A 6,605-nucleotide genomic window follows, 5' to 3' on the forward strand; every position below is an offset into this window, starting at 1 on the left:
TGCTGCTATTTATACATGCCCTCGCATCTCAAACCCCCCCATCACAATAGTGACTTTTAAGACAAGACTTAAAGATGGAGAACAAAGGCCAAAAGGAGACAATGTACTTTGAATAATTATGCCCTCCACAGTACAGGTGAACTGTACTGAATTTGATTAGGAGGGGAAAGGAACAGTGAAAGTCCCTGGGCTGGATAGCAGACTGAAAGAGAGTAATGTTCCCCTTCTCAGATCCTATTCAAGCCCCGGTGCCTCTTCACTGTTATCCATTTTTAATGGCTTCTCATTGTCCTGCGTCCATGTACTGCATCCATCTTTGCTTGTCATTAACAAAGAGGCCAATCTATTATACATGTTCATGATCTGCCGCCTGGTCTAAGGCCATACTGCCACGGGCACAGACGAGTAGCTGTAATTATCCCAACTACATTTCCAAACAGTTATAGCTTTATTTGGGTTGACACAAAATATGACTTGTGTCTTGGTAATTTTTAACTGTACTTGTCTATACTTGAACGTGTTCAAGTCACAGCCCCAGTCACAGCCCCAGTACTGTCCCACTTCAAAAACTTTGCATCTAGCCAAGTTTAGTCCAAACACCAGGACGTGAACTTGATCCACCTGCACTTTATCGAGGAAGCATTGGGACGTGACTGGTGTGCACTTGGGACAGCAGTGGTGGAAGAGAGAACTCACAAATGATTATGAAAATACTGCTGTTGTTGTGTTACAAAATGTAGTTTTAAGATGTTTTAGGTGATACATTTGTTTTTTTTACACTTTACAATTTGAGGTTGATGTATCAATATAGACTAGTTGAAAATGTGCTCCTACTTTCTGGAGATGTGAGGTCGCTCTGTATTGACACACACAGCAGTGCTCCTACTTTCTGGAGATGTGAGGTCTCTCTGTATCGACACACACAGCAGTGCTCCTACTTTCTGGAGATGTGAGGTCTCTCTGTATTGACACACACAGCAGCTGTTAAGAGCAGCGAGCTGCAGCCGACAATCTCGTGACCTCAAGTACAAGTTCATCTCAAACTTCAAAGATGCCTTCTCAGTCTGATCTCATAAGCTTGAGAGAATGCTCTCAAGTGAACTGAAAAGGCTTTGAGCTAAATTAAGCATCTGGCTAAATTGAATCTACTCATATATTATATGATGTAGTTATTATTATAAATTATCATAATATAGCCTACATCTTAAACTATAAAACTGTCTAAAACAGATCTACCGTATTGGGACAATTGCGTTCCACCATTCATTCATATTGATGCGCATATGCCTGAATTATGCCTTCACCAGTGATGTGCTAACATGAGATTTGTGTGCAAACATTGCTGTGCTGTGATTGGCATCACAGCATCAGTGTGGTTTGCTGTATGCATGTAGGCAGCGTGAACTACATTGTGATTGGTCTACATTTGTGGGACAGAGAGACATAAATACAGACACACCCACCCTGATGGCTGGCTCCTTTGGCACCACGCCATAAACATAGGAGTTTAGCTAAGGTCCTTTAAGAAGGGGAAATGGCTTTGTATGTTCCGTGAAATTGGCTTATAGTAGCCTATACGAGTAATGTTATCTTTGAAGCAAAGTTCTTAGCTTTAAAGCTACTTAAAGCTTGTAACATGCATTTAACATGTAAGCTGATGTAAAGAGCCTGTTCGTATACATTTGATTTACAAGGTTTATATATATATCTTTTTCATTAAATTTGAATTTACTATTATGAAAGGTTCTATACAAATCAAGATGATCATTATTAAAGAGAAATAGCTTCAGTTAATTTAAAGGTTGACTTTTTTTTATGAGTTTATGAGTAATGTTTGTCAAAGAAAAAGTAAGTAAACAAGAAGCAGCTTTTCCAGATTGAAGAACTGGCGCTCTAATCCTGCTTTGGTGCTTGAAGCAGCAGTAGATAAGCCATGCACAGAGTATCATTCACACAAACACACACACACAACATTAAACCCATCCTCCCTTCCCTCGGTAAAGCCATTGAGAAATCCAGGCCATCGCCATTCTTTCTTACATCCCTCACGCTGAATAAACGTGTGACAGAGACAGATGTGCTCGCTCGCTCTGTGTCTGTGTGAATGTGTGTGCGTGAGCAAGAGGATAAACCCTTGAGGCGCATGGAGCTTACAGACAGAGGTAGAGACAGATACAGGCTGCCTGTCTGCTTGCATGTATACAAACACAGAAATACATATTTCAACCCTGTAAGCCCTCATCAGATGTTAGTTACCATGTTTACATGTTTACTGTAAAATCCTGAGCATAAATATAACTGAGTGTACAAATGTATACGTACATACAATATGTAAGACATTTGCCCGTGTTACAAATGGATAAATGAGTGTGTACATGACAGGTCATGTGTCACATCATGTAATCAATTCCTCTTCCCTCCCCAACTGTTCAACAGCCTCATTGACTTCCATTATACAATTAAATTTAAATATTTAAAAAAGTTATACATTATGTGGACAAAAATGTATTTTATTTTACAAATATTGCCGCTGATCTGTCCAGTGGTTTGCAGATTATAGCTCCTGACACACAGACCCCTCTAATAAATAGACGACTAGTCTGTTGCAGAAACGTAAGCCTTGCCGAGCCATGAGACCCATCTCCTGCTTCTGTAGCGTGAGGCAGCTTGATGTACACCCCCTGGACATGACGCTAGTATGTCGCAGGGACTTGCCCCCAATCCAACCCTTGATGCTGAGTGCCAAGCAGGGAGCCATTGCGTCCCATTTTTCAGAGTCTTAATTGTATGACCCAGCCGGGGATTGAACCCCGACCTCCCAGTCTCAGGGCAGACAAACCACTCAGGCACAACTCTGACCAGCTCAGTGGCCTCAAACCACTAGGCCACTGAGCTGGTCAGAGTTGTGCAGAGCCATGCCCTAAAGGAGTATTCTGTTCAGCAACCAGAAAGAATAATGAAATGTATCAGTTTTCCTCACCTTCTAAGAAATTACCTGTTCTGTGGGACTTTGTTTTCTGTGAGAAAGAAAGAAAGAAAGAAAGAAAGAAAGAAGTAATTTGCATGGGTAATGGAATACAAATGAAGGAGGAATCAGAAACGATTTATCGCCAGACAAGTAATTACAAGGATACATATACATTAGACACATCCATCCATTCAGACAGTGTAGAAGTCTGTACATTAGACAGTAACCTATATATTAGACACAACATCCATTCATACAGTAGACTATATATTAGACACAACATCCATTCATACAGTAGACTATATATTAGACACAACATCCATTCATACAGTAGACTATATATTTGACACAGCATCCATTCATACAGTAGACTATATATTAGACACAACATCCATTCATACAGTAGACTATATATTAGACACAACATCCATTCATACAGTAGACTATATATTTGACACAACATCCATTCATACAGTAGACTATATATTTGACACAGCATCCTTCCAGACAGTAGACTATACATAGACACAACATCCATTCATACAGTAGACTATATATTTGACACAGCATCCTTCCAGACAGTAGACTATACATAGACACAGCATCCATTCATACTATTAGGCTAAACATATACAATAGATTCAGATTAGTTACAGAGCACTGTAAACAGTATGTTTACAGATCAACATAAATAGTGAGTACTCATTGTCGGGACCATTGGATGTCAAAGTGGTCCATTTTCGACAGAGTGCATAGGGTTGAGTTTCATGTTCACTGTTATCCAACTGTATAACAGATTAACAACAATAGAAAGCCAGCAAAGCTCTCCCCAAGTAGCTACTGTATAGTTTGGAATGATTTATAAAATAAAAACAAAAACTCCTACTGTACTATCTTTGTGACGGGTACCAGTCCATGGTCGTCTTCGCAAGGTAAATTTAGCTCGTCGTTTCCTGACTTTTTCTTTTTTCTAATCACACTTGCAGCCAAAATAGAGCAGGGAGTTAAATCTCTGCCGAAATGGGACGTTACTAAAAATAATAGCCCACTTTATAAATGCAGGAGCCTGCAGGAGAAAAGGATGCTGGGAAACAATACACCAGATGTCATAGATCACAGCGGGCTAAAGCTGACTTAATACTCCCTTCACACGACAGTCGCTTGTCCACAAGGTCTGATCTCAAGCTAACAACAAAAGTGATGTTTCTCCAGATTAAGTAGGCTACAAGTAAGACGTGCGAACGCGGGAAGCGAACGCACGTACTTTACGTTTTTTTTTTTAAGTTAAGTTTTTCTTTTTTTTGTGTGTGCGTGTTTTTTTTAAAAAGTTTTTTTTGTATGTTTTCTTTTTAAAGTTTTCTCTTTAAGTTTTTTTTAAGTTAAGTTTTGTGTGTGTGTGTGTGTGTTACAGCTGCACCCTCTGGTGGCGGGCGGGTGGTGTTACAGCGTGACACACACACACAGACAGACAGACAGACAGACAGACAGACAGACAGACAGACAGACAGACAGACATGTTCTGCTAGGTCTCATAGTTAGTACTCACTGCCTTCACAATCAATTAGGCTGAACTTAACTCAGCACAAAGCTTCAGAACAGAATGCTTTTGTCAACACATGGATATTTGCCATTAGATGTTTATCTCCTTTTTGTTGAATTATTAGAACAGTTGAGTTTGTAGCCCAGCAGAATGTACTTTGAGTAGCAGAGAAAATGCTGATTCTAATGTTTTTTTACTCAGATGAAGATGCAGTAGCAAAATGGCTACTTCTTGGCTTACTTTTTTGCACTATTTTACAAACAATATCTGTGTTGTCCAGTGGCTTCCTCCGGGTTAGTCCTAGGTGAAGTCTTAAAACGTTGGTTTAGATTAGAAATACAAAATAATCATATAATAAGTTAGAAGAAAGGGGTCTATACTGCCATGCCATGTTATACTGTATATTTGGGTTTCATGCATGGCATAGGGTTAGGGATGTGCCGATGACGATGAGATTTAACTTTAATACCTTATATTTATAATATTGTGAGCTTGTAGATCTGTTCAAGCTGTTACTTTGAACCGATGCCGATTAATTTAAAAAAAAACGGCCGATACCGATGTGTTTGCCGATTAATCTCCCATCACTTGGTAAATATTTCCTCCATGTGCGCAAATACAAAAGCACGGCAGTTACACCAGGTACCAATTCAGTCTTTTAATTCAGTGTTCTGGAAGGGAGGAAACCATTCATTCATTTTAGATCTTTTGTGTTGGCTATTTAAAAAAAATGCAGATATAGAAGCTCACAGACAGCCCATCAATTCATACCGTGCTGTGAGCTTGTACATCTGCCATTTAAAATATAAATGTATAGATTTTCAATTTTCATAGAATCAGCCTCAGGTCTTAAAGGGAAATGTCATCCTTTTTGCAAAAAGATATGTGTTAATGACATTTAGAAGATTTAGAACACTTTCCTGGGGGTCTTTGTGTGTAATATGCGATTTTAGATTTTAGCAGTGAGCCCAGTGTCTCTGATGTCATGGCCACTATACGGCCCTCCCCCTATCCACAAGGAGGAGCAGTGCACCAAAGCTTTATGGGAATTGTAGTCCAGGAAGGGAGCCCAGTGTCGATGACATCAGAGACACTCAGCTCACTGCTTAAATCTAAAATATCTAAAACCACATATTACACCCCCAGGAAAGTGTTCTAAATCTTCTAAATGCCATTAACATATAATGTTTTGAAAAAAGGGTGAATTATCCCTTTAATGGGTTGAATTATAAAGTAATAATGAGTAGTAGTACTTCTGGTTCCTCTCATGGCCACTTACCCACCAACACCAACACTTTCTTACATATAGCAGTGGCACCCTCTGGTGGTGAGTTAACAGCACCACATTACAGCAGTGTTCTGGACTCCAGATGAGCTGGTAACAGCAGGCCAGGACCCAAAACTGGGTCGTAGGAGGTTCTGACAGGATCACAAAGAAAGATCAATGTAGTGGAGGAGCTCTGTGTTTTTTTATTATGGATACAGAGTAATTGATGGGTGGATGAAAAATGATTGTCCCAGTAAAAAAGTGCTAGGTTAGATGTTTGAGTGTGACGCAGACATGGCCACTACATTGTGTTGCTGTCCAGTCCAGTTTGTGGGACTGATATGATAAATGTTGACAGGACAGAGAAAGTTAAGGATGTCTGTCTCCCCAAGGGGCCTGTCTGCTCTGAGTTTTAAAATGAGTTGTTGCATTTTATCAGTTCCACAAACACATTTAATTGAAAACATAAAACGTTTACAGTTCACTTTCAGCCTTTGAAATTACATTATATTATGTAGCCGTTATAAGCACGGTTTTTCAAAGCAATATGACTCACACCTGAGTGAGAACTGTTTTCTTGTCTCTCTCAACATAATTACATTACTCCGAGTGATGAGTGATGACTCAGTGTGACAGCCTGACAGGGACATTAAAAAGCTAATTTAAAGTGTCAATGTGTGTTCTGCCATTAAATAGATTCATAACTCCCATGACACAAAAAGTTCAAAGCAATGCTTATTTATGAGGACATGCCTGGAGCCATGTGTCCTCTATAGTTCTGTGTGACAACAGAATAGGGATGTCCAATTATTGGCTTCCTGATATTTGCA

The 6,605-nt window shown here is 39.5% G+C and overlaps 1 protein-coding gene across 1 annotated transcript in view; it reads right to left on the reverse strand.

The window, feature by feature from the left end:
• LOC306915731 (voltage-gated delayed rectifier potassium channel KCNH4-like) overlaps positions 1-6,508 on the reverse strand; it is a 111,051-nt gene extending 104,543 nt beyond the window's left edge. The window contains exons 1-3 of the mRNA XM_079493304.1: positions 6,280-6,508; positions 5,812-6,154; positions 2,981-3,017 (exon numbers count right to left, since the gene is read on the reverse strand). The gene's annotated coding sequence lies outside the window, so the exon portion shown is untranslated. The remainder of the gene's footprint in view (positions 1-2,980; positions 3,018-5,811; positions 6,155-6,279) is intronic.
• Between the last annotated feature and the right edge of the window lie 97 nt (positions 6,509-6,605).

The sequence above is a fragment of the Electrona antarctica genome (genome assembly GCF_951216825.1).
Source record: "Electrona antarctica genome assembly, chromosome: 22".
Lineage (NCBI taxonomy): Eukaryota > Metazoa > Chordata > Actinopteri > Myctophiformes > Myctophidae > Electrona > Electrona antarctica.